Below are 20,189 nucleotides of genomic sequence, written 5' to 3'. Positions count from 1 at the left end.
TCATAATAGGCATGCCTAACAATAATAGCCCTATTCATCCATGCAAGCAAGTCCAAATAAATGATTAGGGAGCTCGACGCACGGTATAGATGACTATTGAGTCCATCTTTGAATAGGTGACTAATGGGTCACATAATATATAGGGGACTAATGAGTCACACACTTGGGTTTTGCACCCTAATCAGTTAAGTGACTAACAAGTCACGCACTTGGACTTCGCACCCTAATCAGATAAGTGACTAATGAGTCACGCACTTGGGCTCTGCACCCTAATCAGATAAGTGACTATTGAGTCATGCACTTAGGCTCTGCACCCTAAGCCACGTGATGTTACAGTCACCTAAGACTTTTCGCTTTGGCTCTAGGTAACTAGCCTTTAGACTAGAACAACACTTTCAATTTTCTTTGACCTTGGAGTCGGTCAAGCATTTAATGCTCATGTTGATTAGATCTAATCATTTCGGCTCTGCATTCAATATACTTATGCCGCTCTTGACTCATAGGTCAATTCCATATGACTCGTGTCGTTTCTGACTAATGAGTCGGTACCACTCACAAGTAAGCAATGTAACTAGTCATATATCATATGTCAAATATCAAAATATAGGACATTCAGCATGCTTACTCAACAATCACTAGCATAATTATGATCATGCACATTTACAGAGACTCAAGCTCTGATCAATCTCATATTCAACATCCATGCCATCCCCTAATAACATGTACCTTATGCATCACATTCTGGGTGCAGTTTTCTTACCTTTAGTCCAAGCACAGGTTACCAATGAACGACCCTCGAGCACGATCCTGTCCTGTGCCCTAACGGTAACCTAGTCACAACCATAAAATAATAACCTCATAAGATTCAATCCTTAAAAAAAAACTCTGGGACCATTCCCGTGCTCTCAGGATTTCCAATCCACCCAACGGGGTGGTGGAACCATCCCCCGAGTCCCCAAAGTCCTCATAAGCCCTGAAAAATTGGTCTTGCTGAAACAGACATTGCGTTGGGGCGCTGCCTCAAGTCAGAGAGCACCCGAGCTCTCCCCTGCCTAGCGCTGGGGTGCCAAAAGTGGCGCTAGGGCGCCAGTTCGACATACCAGGAATTTATAGTTTTCTCCCCTACGTTTTCCCCTGAATTCCAAACTTCAAAACCAACCTAAACACCGTTCAAACTTATAATTGAACCCCAAAACCTCATCAATACCTCAATCTCATCAAATCCCAAGTCCAAACACAATCAAAACACCATTAAAACTCAAAATCACAACTTGAGTTTTGAAACTCAAGAACACCACCAGGAAAACTCAAAAACTCTGGAAATCAAAGGTTAAAATCATTACCTGTAATGGCCTCCTAGCTTAACCCAAATAGTTTCCTAGCTTAAATCCTTCAAAAACCCAAACTTTCAATCAAAACTTCCAATAGATAGAGAGAGAAAGCTAACTGAGAGGGAGAGGGAGAAAGGAGCGACTTGAGGCGATGCTCTATTTTCTAAGGTTTCCTTTAGCTAAAGTAACCAAACCTAAGCCACTACTTTTGGCACCAAAAGACCATATTGCCCCTTAGCCTAAGCCTTGCCCTCTTAAGCCCTTAAGGGTAAATTTATCAATTTCCACTTATCCCATCAATCATAATTAACATTTCACAATTCCCGTTAATTCCAATATCCTCAAATAATTACCAAATAATTTCCCCCATTACCCGAACCCGATAATGTACTAAATTACCAAATTACCCCTAGGCCCGCCCCGTGCCCGGTATTTGACCCCGTTATGACTAAATCGCTACTTTGCTCGCTAGGATTGTCTCATGCCGAATATCTCAAATATAACCAAATAATAATGAAGCACCACACACATACCACATATATGCCAAGTATACCCAAAACGGGCCAAATTATGAAAATTGCCCAATTAAACAGAAATGGGTCCACATGCATATTTAATACACCTAAACATGCATATCAAGTCATATTATGATATAACTCACATAATCACATAATGATACACATAAATATCACATAATCATTAAATTCTTAAATTCTCCATCCTAGCCCCCTAATCAAGGTCCTAAGCCTTATTAGGAAATTTGAGACGTTACAACTATCCCCTCCTTACTAAAATTTCTTCCTTGAATTTTAATTGAGTAGCCTAGAATATCAATCCTGCATAACTGATTCCAGTTCCCAGGTCGCTCCCTTGACCTTATGGTTTCTGTATAATACCTTAATCAAAGGTACAACTTTGTTCCTCAGAACCTTGTTCTTTCTATCTCAAATATGAGTTGGCTACCCTTTAAAGGATAACTTAGCCTCTAATTCTAGATCCTCATAATTCAACACATGAGTCTCATCCAACACATGTTTCCTCAACATGGAAATATGAAATACAGTGTGTACGGCCAACACGCCAAAGATAAGGTTAATCCTAGACAACCTGACCGATTCTATCCAGGATTTCCAACGATCCTACTAATCTAGGGCTCAACTCTCCCTTACCTCCTCACCCCTTTCCCTTGGTGAGACTCTAAGGAAGATATAGTATTTCACTTGGAATTCCATGTTCCTGCATTTCAAATCAACATAACTTCCCCATTTACTTTGAGAAGTGAGCATCCAAAGCTCTAACCTTTTCAATAGCCTCAATGATCCTCTAAACCACCTCAGAATCCAAATATAACATCTCACCCATCTCATCCCAATGAATGGGCGATAAACATTTCCTACCATAAAACATCTTATAATGTGCCTTTCCAATAACTGGATAACTCCCTCTGATTCACCATCAATCTGAGGATAATAAATTGTATTAAGCTCCAACTATATACTCATCGCCTTCTGCAACCTTCCCCAAGACTTGGAAGTAATAACAGGGTGCTTGTCTAATAATATAGACGTTGCATTCAATGAAGGCATACTATCCCTTTCACATAAGGACATGTATATTGATTAATTGTATTACTTGTCCTTATCGATAGAAGTGAGCTGACTTTGTATACTGGTCTATAATGACTTGAACCAAATCATGCTAACCCACTATCTTGGGCAGCCCCACCGCGAAACCTATCGCGATGTTTTCTTTACTTCCACTGTGGAATACACAAAGGCTGCAATGGTCTTACTGATTCCTAATACTCAGTCTTGATCTGCTAACAGGTTAAGAACTTTGCCACGTATTCAGTCACATCCCTCTCCATCCCAGGCTACCAATATAAAGCTTTCAGATTCTGGTACATCTTCATGATGTCTAGATGAAGAGAATAAGAGGTAATATGAGATTCATCCAGAATCCCTCGTTTAATCCCAGTGTCCATTGGATCCCAAATATGATCCCTATACCACAATAAATTCATACCTAGCACTGCATAATCCTTAACTAATCCAGCTATGACATTCCCCTCAATTCTTCCCATCTATGGGTTCACTTAACGGTTTTCCTTTTATCCTCTCTAAAAGAGTAACTCAAACATAATGTTGGCCACCTGGCACACTAGTAACTCTACTATAGCTCTGGTCACACCCTTCAACTAACATGTTGCTTGGGCAATCACCTTTTCCTGTCAATGAGATAACAACCCTCGAGAATTCCTTCACAAAATTCATATAACATTTTGCGCATCCAAGGAAACTCCTGACCTCTGAGGCATTCCTTGACCATGGCAAATCTCCAACTGAGAGTATGCCACATTACCATCGATCAAGACGATCACAAATCCAATTAAGATAATATTTGAATACTCTGTTCATATAATCCATCAAAATAACTCGACATTAATCAAATCCTCAAAACATAACTCAACACTCCAAGTGCCCTCATATGATATAAAAGCAATCTTCTGCATATCCTTCGCCCTGGTCTTTAGCTGGTAATAACCAAACCAAAAATCAACCTTAAAAAATACCATCTTACTCAATAACTGAACCTCTGGTTCTTATAGCTCTGTTGAAGCCGTTCAATACAGTGTCTTAGACCTGGCTCTGTCCCTGGTACCAATCTAATAACCATTTATCTCTTTGTGTAAATGATAATCCTAACAAATCCCCTGGAGACACATCCAGAAACTCACAGACTAATCCAGTCTGTTCTGGTCCCACTGACACGACCTAAGTGGCATCCACCACACTAGCTAAGAGTCCTATGCATCCTCCTGCAATAGGCCTCTAGCTCTAAATATAGATGTCCTAAGCATACAAAATCCATGCACAATGCCAACACATACAAGGGTTTCTCACCCTCAAACCCAAGGATTACTATTCTTTCCTTGCAATCTAACATTGCTCCACACGTGGTTAACCAATCCATATCCAGGATCATATCGAAGGCAGTCATAACCAACCCTATCAAATCAGTTGATGAGTCCTTTCTCACTGACCTAATCCATCTCTTAAAATTACCAATACAATATCACATTCCCATCACAACATAACCATGTAATCTACATATCAAATCTATGCATTTCTAAATGGATCAACCAAAGAACAACATAGCACCAAAACCAGTCAGCGCAATACAAAAATCAAAACTAGAAAGCTGACCTGCCACCCCTAAGGAACCAACATCAGTCTCAGTCTCACTCGCTGACTCTAACTGCGTTGGAGTGAACACTCGAGCTAAAGTCGAGCTGTCCACCCCCTTTTGCTCATCCAATAAATGGAGGTATCATTGTCTGAGCTTTGTGCTCTCCGACACTCTCCTTCTCAATTTCATTTCCTATGCTCTCAACCACAAGAGCCTTCCCTACCACCTGAGCATAGGTAGAGATTTCATGCACTGAGCCAACTCTAATGCTCTGAGCTATTTTGGGATTCAATCCCTGGATAAATCTTTCCTTCCAAGCTACATCTGTGGGTACCATATCAAAAGCAAACTTGGACAACCCATCGAATCTATTAACATACTCGGCTATTGTTGCATTTCCCTGAACCAGGTTCAGAAACTCATTCATCTTAGCAGTCTTGACTGCATCACAGTAATATCTTTCATTAAACAGCTGCCTAAATTCTTTCCAGTCCATCACAGCTGCGTCTCATGTCTAGGATACTACTTTCCACCATGTTCGGGCATTATTCCACAATAAAAATGTAGCACAGATCACCCTATCGTGACCTACCACCCCCATACTGTCGAGGATGGAACTGATCATGACCATCCATTGCTCAACTCTGAATGGATCTAGGCCTCCCTAAAAACCTGGAGGGTAATATTCCTGGAATCTGCCACAAAAGAAATTCCCACCTGTTCTCAACCCTAGGCTGAGCCAATACTGGTGCTACTCCTATCATAGCAAAGGAAGAGGTGTTCCCTTACAAAATCTGCTGCTGTTTTAAACCCCTAATCTCTTCCTCTTGCCTCTGCAATCTTAATTGCATATCTGTAAACACCTGCTGGAAATTCTGAGGGGCAGGTGAAGAACTCAAACCTTGGTTGTAATTCCCAACCTCGGTATAACCACCACCAGGTCTCATTAACTGCCTTGGATACATACCTTTTGATTGAATATGCAGTCAATAAATTGACCCATTAAACATGATGAGCATATTCAAAAGCCTTCCCCACGAGAACAATCTTACCACACTACACTCACAAACCACTGCAGCGCTAAAAACATGCCCATGGCATTCATACATTAATTCATAATCCCTGCTCTTCCAACATTCATACCATGCTTCCAACTCTAGCATGCAAATAACACATTTATATATTCACTGAGCAGGTAATCATAAAATCATATTAATAATCAAGAGCCAGGCTCTATCAGAATCTCATGCTCCCTAATACAATATGCAGGTAAAGTATTTACATTCTATTTAAGCAGTTAAGCACATATACACATAAATAGTTACCATACCCTGAGTGAAGCTTGTCTTTAGTGACGAGTGTAAATACCCAGCTTGTCAACAAGAACCCTTAACCTTGGCTCGCTCTGATACCAAGTTGTAACGCCCTGCTACCCAAGGACCGTTACATTGTGCATTTTAAATAGTACTAAACTCGCTAACCAAGTCATTTGGCCATAATCGTGTAACTAAGTGTGATTAACGATTTAGGGTTAAAAAATTTGGTCAAAGATACAACTTTTCACTAAATCATTTACTGTATACATTGGGATCCCAAAAATATATTTTAAAGGTTAATTACAATAAAAGATTTACAACCAACCGACCTAAGCGGAAAAATAGGGTTTAACCCTAGTTCCTCTTTAAACCCTCGGCCGTGGTGATCGAGCAGCCGCATATGTACACATTGTCATGTAAGCTCTCCAACTCAAGGATAGTTCAACTTTCTTTTGCCTTTACCTACACCACATAGCACCCATGAGCCAGACTTAGTAAGAAAACTCAATTTGCTCATGAACAGGTAATAACATGTCAATGAATCATAATAGGCATGTCTAGCAATAATAGCCATATTCATGCATGCAAGCAAGTCCAAATAAATTATTATGGAGCTCTGTGCCTGGTATAGATGACTATTGAGTCCATCTTTGAATAGGTGACTAATGAGTCACACACTGTATAGGGGACTAATGAGTCACACACTTGGGCTCTACACCCTAATTAGATAAGTGACTAATGAGTCATGCACTTGGGCTCTGCACACTAATCAGATACCTAATCAGATAAGTGACTAATGAGTCACGCACTTGAGCTCTGCACCCTAATCAGATACTTAATCAGATAAGTGACTAATGAGTCACGCACTTGGGTTTTCACCCTTATCTGATAAGTGACTAATGAGTCACACACTTGGGCTCTACACCCTAAGCCACGTGACGTTACAGTCGCCTGAGCCTTTTGGCCCTGACTCTAAGTAACTATCCTTTAGACTAGAACAACACTTTCAGTTTTCTTCGACCTTGGAGTTGGTCAAGCATTTAATGCTCATGTTGATTAGATCTAATCATTTCGGCTCTGTGTTCAATACGCTTATGCCGCTCTCGACTCATAGGTAAATTCAATATGACTCGTGTCGTTTCTGACTAATGATTCGGTACCACTCACAAGTAAGCAATGGAACCAAGCATATATCATATGTCAAATATCCAAATATAGGGCATTCAGCATGCTTACTCAACAGTCAATCTCTGATCAATCTCATATTCAACATCCATGCCATGCCCTAATCACATGTATCTTATGCATCACACTCTGGGTGCAGTTTTCTTACCTTTAGTCCAAGCATAGGTTACCAATGAACGACCCTCGAGCACGATCCTGTCCTGAGCCCTAATGGTAACCTAGTCACAACCATAAAATAATAACCTCATAAGATTCAATCCTTAAAAACAAACTCCGGGACCATTCTCTTGCTCTCAGGACTTCCAATCCACCCAACAAGGTGGTGGAATAATCCCCTAAGCCCCCAAAGTCCTCCCAAGCTCTAAAAATTGGTCTTGCTGAAAGAGACATAGTTCTGGGGCGCTCATGGGTAGCACTGGGGCGCTGCCTCAAGTCAGAGAGCACTCGAGCTCTCCTCTGCCTAGTGTCGCGTGCTGCCCCTTTGGCACACCCACATGGGGCCATTTTGTAAATGAGCATGCCTTGGTGCTTTATCATTAGTCAAGTCTTGCACCAAGCAACCTCATGGGATAGGGTAGTGGCAGTTTTGTAATATTGCATATGTCTCCCAGAAAAAAATCATATATGTTCCTGGGAAGACTTTATTTCCCTAGAAGGCTCCTTAGGGGGAGGTGACCTAGTGACTTAGGGAAGCACCATGGTCATCAGCAGATAGGGGCCAAAGATGTGTACTCCCTTGCCCTATCAAGGCTATATATTAATAAAACAACATTTATCCATACTTGCCCCTGTGTGCTTCCTTGTTGCTTATGTGTTACTTGTTTGTTATCTTCGTTGGGTCATCGCGTGCCACTTGCCTTGTTGTGTGCTTTGTGTTGTGTGGATATTCCTAGGAATGACTTGCTTTGTGCTTCCTCATACTTCGTTATTTCCCGTTGCATGTCCGAGATGTGTATGTGGCTAACCACTGAGTTTGTTTGCCTGTAGGTGTGTGTTGCAGGCTGACTTGCTAGCTTGAAGAGTCTGCAAGTGTCACACGTTCCGTCTAGTTGGAGTACCCAAATAGCCGGCCCGTGATAGTTGGTATCAGAGCCAAGTTAGAAAGAGCTTGGCAAAACACACTATGGTGAGCAACACTCAGAGGATCGAAGCTCTTGAGAAGCGGTTAGGGGAACTAGATGGCCTGGACGAAAGGGTCAGGGATCTTTCCTCTGCAAGTCATTGTTATATTATTTCATATAATATAATATTAGATTAAATAATGTGACAAAATGTGATTTGTCACACCTTGTAACATATTATTGAGAGTCACAAAATTGGACACATGTGTGTGCCCAAATGTGACATATTTTGGAGTTACAAAATCAGTTACAAATTTGTAACTCCCAAATATTACCCAATAATGTGTATATTATATGTTACACATTTGAGATTGGATTTCATAAAGCCATTATGAAATATGGCTGTTGGAGATATGATTTTAACCCCAATAATGTGTTTTGGGAGTTACAAAGTCATTTGGGAGGGTTTGGAACCATTTGGAAAAACAACACATTTTCAAGTGCTGAAAATGGATTGTGGTCGCAGCCACTGAATGATGGTGGCCGCGGCCTGGGGGATAGAGAGCAGTGGCCGCGGCCACTGATGTCCCTGGCCGCGGCCACAGGTGCATTTCAGGCCAAATTTTCAGGTTTTTCCAAATGTGTTGAACGGTTGTGAAAACCCAAATAACTCCCAAATCTCAATTTTAATTCCATATTAATCCAATTAAACATTGGTAACAGCCATGGGGTTTGGTGGAATTTGAAATCCAAAGGGTATCTCAAACTCTATAAATAGGAGCCTAATGCTCACCTGTATGACACACCATTTTTCCATCCACAAAGCACTTGGCTTGAAAATACACCAAAAAGCTTGATAATTCCAGAGAGCTATTTCCTAGAGAGATCCCTTAGTGCTTAGAGAATAGGGGGAAATAAGCTTTTGGACAAAGGTCTTGAACCTTGTTCAAGTTGGTGATCCCCACTACTCTACACTTTGGTTGTGTGAGAGTTTGTTTGTGTTTTCATTCTTTTGTTCTTCTTATTTACTTGTATTGTTATAGTATTGAGTTTGTAATCTTCTTCTTCTACATCTTTTTATTTACTTGTATTTTGAGCAATTGAGTTGTAATATTTATTTAATCAATCTTATCTTGTCCATTGTATTTTTGCATAGAGTTGTATTTTGTTTTTCCATAATTCCATTGAGCAATAATATATATTCTCTAACAATCAAAAGCTTATATTTCCTTTTCAATGGAAGGAGAAACCATAAAGATGTTGTGAGGATCAAAAGATGGTAAGATAAGGTAATGTTCTTCTTTGGTTTTCTTAGAAGATCTCATGGTTTTCTTATAGTGATAGAAATGAAAAGAAGAAAATTTTATAAATGAGGTTCATTGTTTTCTAATCTCCTTTGTTTTTTAGTGGTTAGATTAGAAGATAATTTAAAATCTTGAGTTTTATGATATGTGATCTATGTATAAATAATCTAGTAGATTATTGGGTAATATGCTAGCATGTCATATAATTGTGTTAATGGGAAATTATTAGAATAACAACTATATGAGTTTTGTATGACATGTATAAATATATTGATTTTGTGAATCAATAGAAATGTGAAATTATAGTTAAATGATAATCATGCAAACATTTGTGAGATGTTAATATGTTTATCCTATATTATTGCAATGTGATGAGTTACCATTTATTTGGTAAATAAAAGGAATTATTTGAGAAATGAAATTTCTCATTTAAGTGTTTACCATCTCACTTTATGAGATAAGAAAAGATGAAACTAAATGGAGTTACATCTTTTAATGGTTGTGTCTTGCCATTGCAAGAAAAATGGATCAAAGTCGATTCAAAAATTGTGGGATGACATGTTGACTCATTAGACTTATAGTCTAGAGTGTGGTCAAATGAAATATATTTGAGAATTATTTAGTGACAATAATTCTTAAATATTGTATATCTCAATGAGGAGACATTACAAAATTGGAGAAGCAGTTTTGAATCTTTACACCAATAGTGAATAAAAGAGAACATTATTCACTTTGGTTAAAGATGGTGATATGTTTAAATTAATCTCAGTGAGGAGATAATTGTAAACAAAACATAAGAAATCAAAGTGTTTAAATAAATCAATGAGGGTTTATTTTCTTTGATTTAAAGTGTTTAAAAAAAATTAAAAAAAAATTTTTTGACATTTTCATTCTGATTTTGATGAGAAAATCAATGGATGTCAAATTGATGTTTTCAAAAGGATCTCAAAGAGACTCTTTAGAAATACACAAACGTTGTTTAAGTGATTTTGAGATTATCTAGACAACCAAAATTGAAAATTTGTGATTATTTGTTTGAGAAATTCTCACATTACATTTGTGTTCACATTTTATTTTGTGAAATATATAAAAGAAAGCAACCAAGTGAAAGTTACTTTCAAATAAGTGTGCCTTGCTTTAGCAAGTAATTGAATCAAGATAAACATTGAGGTTTTTTATCTTGATCTATTGAGTGTTTATCATGAAGCTTAAGGACTCATGATGAACTTTGAGAATCATAGGTCTAGATTTATCTTGGAGGATAAATGACTTATTAGAAATAAATAGATTTTTATTTTAAAGTGGTATTTTATTATCACTATGTGAAAAATGTGGGGGTGATGCTCCAAAGTTAATCAATTTATTTTGTTGTTAATAAATTGATTAATTTGGTCATCCTATCAAATAGGTGATTTGGAATTCCACATTCTAAATCACATTGGCTATATGTGTATAGAATGAATAAATCTAGACATGCTTGGTGTCTAAAGTTACTGTTTGTAATATTTTGATTCAAGAAGGAATCAATTTAAAACATAAAGGAGAATTAATATTCAAATGTTTATCTTGGATATTAAACTATAAAATAGTGGGGGTGTTGACTATGGTCAAAATCACTATTTTAAAGGGGTAACTATTTTAATCAAACTATGGCTAGCGACAGAGTTTGAATAAAATAATGAGAGTGCCTATGTATGCATACATGAGAAATGAAATGATTCAAATGGAATAATTTCTACATCTCAAGGGATGGGACTTAGACTCCCTAAAGAGATTCACGGTTGATGGTAACCTATCTTAATACTAGTAACCAAACTAGTATTAGGTTCAATAGGTAATAACAAGTCAATCAAGTGAATAGATAGTAGTACTCAAAGGTTTGTCCCATATGAGATATGAGTACTAGTGTGTTACCAAAATGAGGGTTAAAACCGAAAGGTTTTTTAATAGAACTCGGTCTTGAAAAGACAAGTATTTTAGGGTAACAAAATACTGTAAGAATTCTACCTATATAGACTTAGGGGTGGTGCCGCCCCTCATGAGAATTGGGAGTCATTCTCAAGAAAAGTCTATGAATGGAATGTGCACATGGCCATTGACGGTGCAAAAGCGAGACATTGAGGTCTCAAGTGAACACAGCAAAGGTGTGTGTTTTATCACCGATTTGTTATCAAGGGATAGTGGTTCAATGCTTTGGCAACCAAAATTTCAACAAACTTTGTGATAATCACACTAAGGTAAAATTCAAGTCGAAAGACATTTTACTTTATGCACTAATGCAAAGGTTTCTATAGAGAGTGATTATTTAATCAAGTGAGGGAATATTATATCTTAAGATAATGTTTGATTGATTAAATAAGTGTTACAAAAAGTGATTATTTAATCTAGTGGGGGAATGTTATATTATTTCATATAATATAATATTAGATTAAATAATGTGACAAAATGTGATTTTTCACACAAATGTGATTTGTCACACCTTGTAACATATTATTGAGAGTCACAAAATTGGACACATGTGTGTGACCAAATGTGACATATTTTGGAGTTACAAAATCAGTTACAAATTTGTAACTCCCAAATCTTACCCAATAATGTGTACATTATATGTTACACATTTGAGATTGGATTTCATAAAGCCATTATGAAATATGGTTGTTGGAGATATGATTTTAACCCTAATAATGTGTTTTGGGAGTTACAAAGTCATTTGGGAGGGTTTGGAACCGTTTGGAAAAACAACACATTTTCAAGTGCTGAAAATGGGTTGTGGCCGCGGCCACTGAATGATGGTGGCCGCGGCCTGGGGGACAGAGAGCAGTGGCCGCGGCCACTGATGTCCCTGGCCGCGGCCACAGGTGCATTTCAGGCCAAATTTTCAGTTTTTTCCAAATGTGTTGAACGGTTCTAAAAACCCAAATAACTCCCAAATCTCAATTTTAATTCCATATTAATCCAATTGAACATTGGTAATAGCCATGGGGGTTGGTAAAATTTGAAATCCAAAGGGTATCTCAAACTCTATAAATAGGAGCCTAATGCTCACTTGTATGACACACCATTTTTCCATCCACAAAGCACTTGGCTGGAAAATACACCAAAAGGCTTGATAATTCCATAGAGCTATTTCCTAGAGAGATCCCTTAGTGCTTAGAGAATAGGGGGAAATAAGCTTTTGGACAAAGGTCTTTAACCTTGTTCAAGTTGGTGATCCCCACTACTCTACACTTTGGTTGTGTGAGAGTTTGTTTGTGTTTTCATTCTTTTGTTCTTCTTATTTACTTGTATTATTATAGTATTGAGTTTGTAATCTTCTTCTTCTACATCTTTTATTTACTTGTATTTTGAGCAATTGAGTTGTAATATTTATTTAATCAATATTATCTTGTCCATTGTATTTTTGCATAGAGTTGTATTTGGTTTTTCCATAATTCCATTGAGCAATAATATATATTCTCTAATAGTCATGACTCGGGATCATCTGATGCAAGCAATCGCATAGCTGCGCTGGAAAAGGAGAATGATGTTCTCCTATCCAGAATAATCGCGTTGGAGAAAAGAAACACTCCAACAAGTACTTCTGTTTCCCCTCGGTGGGAAGAGCGCATCATGGCAGTGGAGCGCATGCTGAAGGAACATGAAGTTTCCATAAATGACACTACGGAAGACTGCAGGGAGGCAGTTGGCATGCTCAGAGAAGAAATGGTTGAGCTATCTGCCAAGGTAAACTTGACCATGTGAGCAGTTGGGAATGCCCCTGCAACAGGGCCGATAGGTATGGAGTATGGCTGAGCTAAAGTACCCGAGCCGAGGCCCTATAACGGGGCTAGAGACGCAAAGGATTTTGAGAATTTCCTCTTCGACATGGAACATTACTTTAGAGTCGTGCGGGCCGATTTGGAAGATGGAAAGGTCGCCATGGCTACCATGTATTTGTCTGGGGATGCCAAGGTGTGGTGGAGGACCAAGTATGATGACATAGAGAATGGCAGGTGCACCATCACATCTTGGGCAGACCTGAAGAGAGAATTAAAGATGCAATTTCTGCCAGAAAATTTCGCTTACATAGCTCGTCTCCAGTTAAGAGAGCTCAAACAAGTCGGGACAGTCCGAGAATATGTAAAGATATTTTCGGGACTGAAGCTCGATATAAAGGACATGTCCGAAGTACACAGGCTCTTCTGCTTCCTCGAGGGATTGAAATCGTGGGCCAAACAAGAACTTCAAAGACAGCGTGTGTCTGGTCTTACCACCGCTCAAGCTGCTGCCGAATGCTTAGCAGATTACACTTTGGAGAACAGCCTACCAAAAAGGGCTACCCCTCCAACCAGCTCAAGTAGCATTGGGAGTAAGAAGTCTGGGAAGTCCTGGCAGGGCAAGAGTCGGGGGGAGAAGAGGACAGCTGAGTCCAATTCTTCCAGTGGGATAGATGTTGCTGTAGGGAGGAAGCCACTAGCTTGTTAGCTTTGCAAAGGCCCACATAAGTCGGCAGTTTGCCCTTACAGGGGCAAGCTGAATGCCCTCATTAGCCAAGAACAACAAGATGAAGAGTACGCGCACATGTGCACTGTCCGCCTGTTGAATGCTCTCAAGAAACATGGCAAGAAAGGGAAGAAGACCTTGGGGAAAGGGCTAATGTTCGTGGATGCCACTATCAATGAGAAGCCTGCCAAAAGCGTAATGATTGATACTGGCGCCACCCACAACTTCATCTCTGAACTTCAAGCAAAGCGACTGGGACTGAAGCTGGAGAAAGATGTCGGCCGCATGAAAGCGGTCAACTCCAAGGCCTTGGCCACAACTGGCGTGGCTAAAGGGGTAAAAGTGAGAATCGACACGTGGGAGGGGCAGACTGACTTGGTGGTCATCCATATGGACGACTTCGATGTAGTTTTGGGAATGGACTTTTTAACCGAGAAAGGTGCCATTCCAATTCCTGCCACTAGAAGCTTACTCATAATGGGAGAGACTCCTTCAATGGTGCCTGCAAAGGTGAAACCACCCCCTGGTGTGAAGCTTCTATCAGCTTTACAGTTCAAGAAGGGTGTGAAGAAGCAGGAGCCCACTTATGTAGCTGTACCCACCGTGTTCGAGGAAGTAGTGGAAGAAATTGTTCCACTAGAAATTATGAGGGTCTTAAGGATGTATGGGGATGTGATGCCAGATAAACTCCCCAAAGTCTTGCCACCAAAGAGGGGGATTGATCACCAGATAGAGCTGGTGCCCGGAGCGAAACCTCCAACAAAAGGGCCATACAGAATGGCACCCCTTGACCTAGAAGAATTAAGGAAGCAATTAAAAGAGTTATTGGAGGCAGGCTTCATCAGGCCGTCGAGGGCACCAAATGCTATTCCAGAAGAAGCATGATGGGAGCTTGAGACTGTGCATTGACTATAGGGTTGTCAACAAGGTGACAGTTCGCAACACCTACCCCATCCCTCTGATCGCTGATTTGTTCGACCAGTTAAGTGGAGCCAAATACTTCACAAAGTTGGACTTGAGATCGGGCTACTATCAGGTGAGGATTGCAGATGGGGATGAACCAAAGACAACGTGTGTTACTCGTTCCGGAGCATTTGAGTTTTGAGTAATGTTGTTTGGGTTGACAAATGCACCTGCTACTTTCTGTACACTGATGAACCAAGTATTCCACGAGTATCTAGATAAGTTCGTGGTGGTGTATTTGGATGATATCGTGGTTTATAGCGCCACGATTGGAGAGCATCAAGAACACTTGGCTCAAGTGTTTCAGAAGTTGAGAGAGAACCAGATATATGTGAAGCGTGAGAAATGCTCGTTTGCACAAGAGAGCATCAAGTTCTTAGGCCACGTGGTGGAACGTGGCTGAATTCATATGGATCTGGAGAAGGTGAGGGCAATCCAAGAATGGAAAGCCCCCACAAATGTAAAAGAACTCTGCTCCTTCTTGGGCCTAGCCAACTACTATAGACGATTTGTGGACGGCTACTCAAGAAGGGCGACACCCTTGACCGAGCTTCTGAAAAAGGGTGTGATGTGGGCGTGGAGTGAGTAGTGTGTTGAAGCATTCAGGAGTTTGAAGGAAGCCATGATGAAGGATCCTGTTCTTTCCTTGCCAACTATTAGCAAGCCCTTCGAAGTACAGATAGATGCATCATATTATGCTCTGGGAGGGGTACTAGTACAAGAAGACCACCCGGTCGCATATGAGAGCCGTAAGCTGTCTGAAGCTGAGAGGAGGTATACTGCCTAGGAGAAGGAGCTCCTCACAGTTATACATTGCTTGCGAGTGTGGAGGCATTACTTGCTGGGGTCAAAGTTCGTGGTGAAGACGGATAATGCAGCTGTTAGTCATATCCTTACTCAGCCGAAATTGACCCCTAAGCAGGCTCGATGGCAGGAGTTCGTGGCGGAATTTGACTTCCATTTTGAGCACAGGGTAGGACGCTTGACCAGGCAGCTGACACCTTGAGTCGCAAAGCGGAGTTGGCGACTCTAAAGATCTTGGCTAGTTTGTCGGCTAGCGTGGTGAACACTCCACTCAAGGAGCTCATCAAAGAAAACCTGGAGAAAGACCCGGTTGTCAGGACCATCCTGAAGCTCGTAAAAGAAGGCAAGACTCGCCAGTTCTGGGTGGAGGATGATCTTCTGTGGGCTAAAGGGGGGCACTTGTATGTTCTGAAAGCTGGAGATTTGCGAAGGACATTACTAAGCGAGTGTCATGACACCCTGTGGGCAGGTCATCCAGGGTGGCAGAGAACCCACGCACTCTTGAAGCAGGGGTACTAGTGGCCACAAATGCGAGATGATGTAGTGGAGTACACCAAGACATGTCTCATCTGTCAGCAAGACAAGGTCGATAGGAACAAGACACCTGGATTATTGGAGCCCTTGCGAGTCCCAAGCCGACCATGGGAAAGTGTGTCGCTTGAATTTATCACCAGTCTTCCGAAGACAGGGGATTTAACTGCGATCTTGGTGGTCATGGACAGATTCTCGAAGTACGCAACATTCATCCCAGTGTCGAAGTACTGTTCGACAGAAGAGACAGCCAGACAATTTCATATTGTCAAATATTGGGGAGTGCCCCAGAACATCGTTAGTGACCGAGATGGAAGATTCACTGAGACCTTTTGGTCCAAACTATTCAATCTCTTGGGGTCACAACTGAACATTTCCTTGAGCTACCATCTGCAGACAGATGGGCAGACAGAAAGATTCAACGGGATGTTGGAGGAGTACTTGCGCCACTTTGTCAATGCCAATTAGAAGAATTGGCTGCAACTACTCGATGTAGCTCAATTGTGCTTCAACTCTCAAAAGAGTTCTTCATCTAATAAGAGCCCTTTTGAAGTTGTTAATGGACAGCAACCACTATTGCCCCACACAGTGGATGAATATCACGGTCGGAACCCGCGAGCCTTTCACTTCACAAAAGACTGAAAGAAAACGACAGAGATTGCCCGAGCTTATTTAGAAAAAGCATCAAGAAGAATGAAGAAGTGGGCAGATCAGAAGCGTAGACCACTGGAGTTCAAAGCAGGTGACTTAGTGTTAATCAAGCTGAGGCCCGAATAGTTGAGATTCCGAGGGGACAAAGACATCAGACTCGTTCGCAAGTACGAGGGTTCGGTCTCAATCATCTCAAAAGTTGGCCTAACTTCCTACAAAGTCGACCTACCAGCTTGGATGAAGATACACCCGGTCCTTCACGTCAGCAACTTGAAGCCGTATCATGAAGATCCAGCACATCTAGAGCACAACCAGTCAACCAGAGGAGGAGTCATCGTTCAGCCAAGGAGCAAGCGTCAACCTGAAGAAATCCTGGCAGAAAGGACGGTCACCACTGACCGTAAAGAACATAAAGAGTATCTGGTAAAATGGAAGGGGCTCGCAGATGACGAGATCAGCTGGGAGAGGGCGGAAGACTTGAAGAAGCTCACGCAGAAGATTGAAGATCTACAAGCTACTTCGTCGAGGACGCCGAAGGATTGAGTAGGGGAGAGTGTGGCGTGCTACCCCTTTGGGACACCCACATGGGGCCATTTTGTAAATGAGCATGCCTTGGTGCTTGATCATTAGTCAAGTCTTGCACCAAGCAACCTCATGGGATAGGGTAGTGGCAGTTTTGTAATATTGCATATGTCTCCCACACAAAAATCATATATGTTCCTGGGAAGACTTTATTTCCCTAGAAGGCTCCTTGGGGGGAGGTGACCTAGTGACTTAGGGAAGCACCATGGCCATCAGCAGATAGGGGCCAAAGATGTGTACTCCCTTGCCCTATCAAGGCTATATATTAATAAAACAACATTTATCCATACTTGCCCCTGTGTGCTTCCTTGTTGCTTATGTGTTACTTGTTTGTTATCTTCGTTGGGTCATCGCATGCCACTTGCCTTGTTGTGTGCTTTATGTTGTGTGGACGTTCCTAGGAATGACTTGCTTTGTGCTTGCTCATACTTCGTTATTGCCCGTTGCATGTCTGAGATGTGTATGTGGCTAACCGCTGAATTTGTTTGCCTGTAGGTGTGTGTTGTAGGCTGACTTGCTAGCTTGAAGAGTCTGCAAGTGCCGCACATTCCGTCTAGTTGGAGTACCCAAATAGTCGGCCCGTGACACCTAGCGCTAGGGTGCCAAAAGTGGCGCTGGGGCGCCAGTTCGACAGACCAGGAATTTCTAGTTTTCTCCCCTACGTTTTCCCCTGAATTCCAAACTTCAAAACCAACCTAAACACCATCCAAACTTATAATTTAACTCCAAAACCTCATCAATACCTCAACCTCATCAAATCCCAAGTCCAAGCACAATTAAAACACCATTAAAACTCAAAATCACAACTTAAGTTTTGAAACTCAAGAACAGCCCAAGAACAGCTCCAGGAAAACTCAAAAACTCTGGAAATCAAAGGTTAAAATCATTACCTGTAATGACCTCCTAGCTTCACCCAAACAGTTTCCTAGCTTTAATTCTTCAAAAACCCAACTTTTAATCAAAACTTCCAATAGAGAGAGAGAGAGAGAGAGAGAGAGAGAGAGAGAGAAAGCTAACCGAGAGGGAGAGGGAGAAAGGAGCTGCTTAAGGTGATGCTCTATTTTCTAAGGTATTCTTCAGCTGAAGCAACCAAACCTAAGCCACTACTTTTGGCACCAAAAGACCATATTTCCCCTTAGCCTAAGCCTTGCCCTCTTAAGCCCTTAAGGGTAAATTTGTCATTTACCACTTATCCCGTTAATCATAATTAACGTTTCACAATTCATGTCAATTCTAATATCCTCAAATAATTACCAAATAATTTCCCCCATTACCCGAACCCGATAATGTACTAAATTAACAAATTACCCCTAGGCTCGCTCTGAGCCGGTATTTGACCCCATTATGACTAAACCGCTACTTTTCTCGCTAGGATCGTCTCATGCCGAATATCTCAAATATAACCAAATAATAATGAAGCACCACACACATACCACATATATGCCAAATATACCCAAAACGGGCCAAATTATGAAAATTGCCCAATTAAACAGAAATGGGTCCACATGCATATTTAATACACCTAAACATGCATATCAAGTCATATTATGATATAACTCACATAATCACATAATGATACACATAAATATCACATAATCATATAATTCTAAAATTCGCAATCTTGTCCCCCTAATCAAGGCCCCAAGCCTTATTAGGAAATTTGGGACGTTACAATATCGGTTCGGGGAACCGATGAGGTATTTAAGGATTGATAGGGAAGGAGTGTCTGCTTTATTTAAAGAACATAAGAGTTCACAAATTTAAACATGGGAACGTGGAGTTCCAAGATTGGAGACATTGTACTTCTCTGAGTATGGTGGACTAAAAACGATAAGATGGTTTGGGAAAGAATGAGGAGTTTTGACTCTAGATTTGATAGACTTGTGAGATCCTAAGCAGGATTTGGCCAGGGGCCTACAGATTAGCCTTACCCCAGTATGGGTAAAGGCTCATAAGAAGTTACTGGTGCCAATGTTAAAGAGAGAGGTGTCAAGTACTACCCCGGATTGGGTAAAGAAACCTTGGGACGTCAGTGGAAATCCCAGATAGAAGAGGTAAAGTGTTACAAATAAGATTGTCACTCTAGTAAGGGTGTTACAAGGAATAGCAAATTAATGGACTAGACTTTGAAGTTATAGTCAGATTCGTGGGGTTAGTATCCCGAGACGTTTGAATAAAATTCGAGGACAAAATTTCAATAAGGAGGGGATAGTGGTAACGTCCCAGATTTTTTATTAAAGCTAAGAGCCTTGATTATTATGCCGGGAGGGCCTAAGTGGGTTTATATAGGTGGAATTAATCGAATAAATGTGTGACTACCTTGCATACACGATTTATATAATAATATGGATATAAATGCATGTTTATGTGTATTAAATATGCATGTGGGCCAGTTCTTGTTAATAAGGGCATATTTGTAATTTTGGCCCGTTGAGGGCATAAATGTGATTATATGTGTTAAATGATTGGGACCACATTATTATGTGGATATATTTGCAGTATTCGGCTCAAGGCGATCCTGGTAAGTGGATTAGCGGAATAGTCACAACGGGGTCTAATACCCGGCTTGAGGTGAGCCTAAGATTATTATGGGGACTTAGTGCGTATTTGGAATTTATTGGTTAACATGTAATTATTTAGTGATTATTTGGGTATGTCGAGATTGATTGAGAATTTATAGGTCTACTCGAGGATTAGCGAGAAATGTGGCAAATGTCGATTTTGCCCTTGGGGCCATTAAAGGATAAGAGTATGCTTGAGGGGTGTTTTGGTCCTTTGCCCAAGGGATAG

The sequence above is a fragment of the Humulus lupulus genome, chromosome 1 (genome assembly GCF_963169125.1).
Source record: "Humulus lupulus chromosome 1, drHumLupu1.1, whole genome shotgun sequence".
Classification (NCBI taxonomy): domain Eukaryota; kingdom Viridiplantae; phylum Streptophyta; class Magnoliopsida; order Rosales; family Cannabaceae; genus Humulus; species Humulus lupulus.
The sequence above is the reverse complement of the archived record's forward strand: the minus strand, read 5'-3'. Positions refer to the sequence as shown.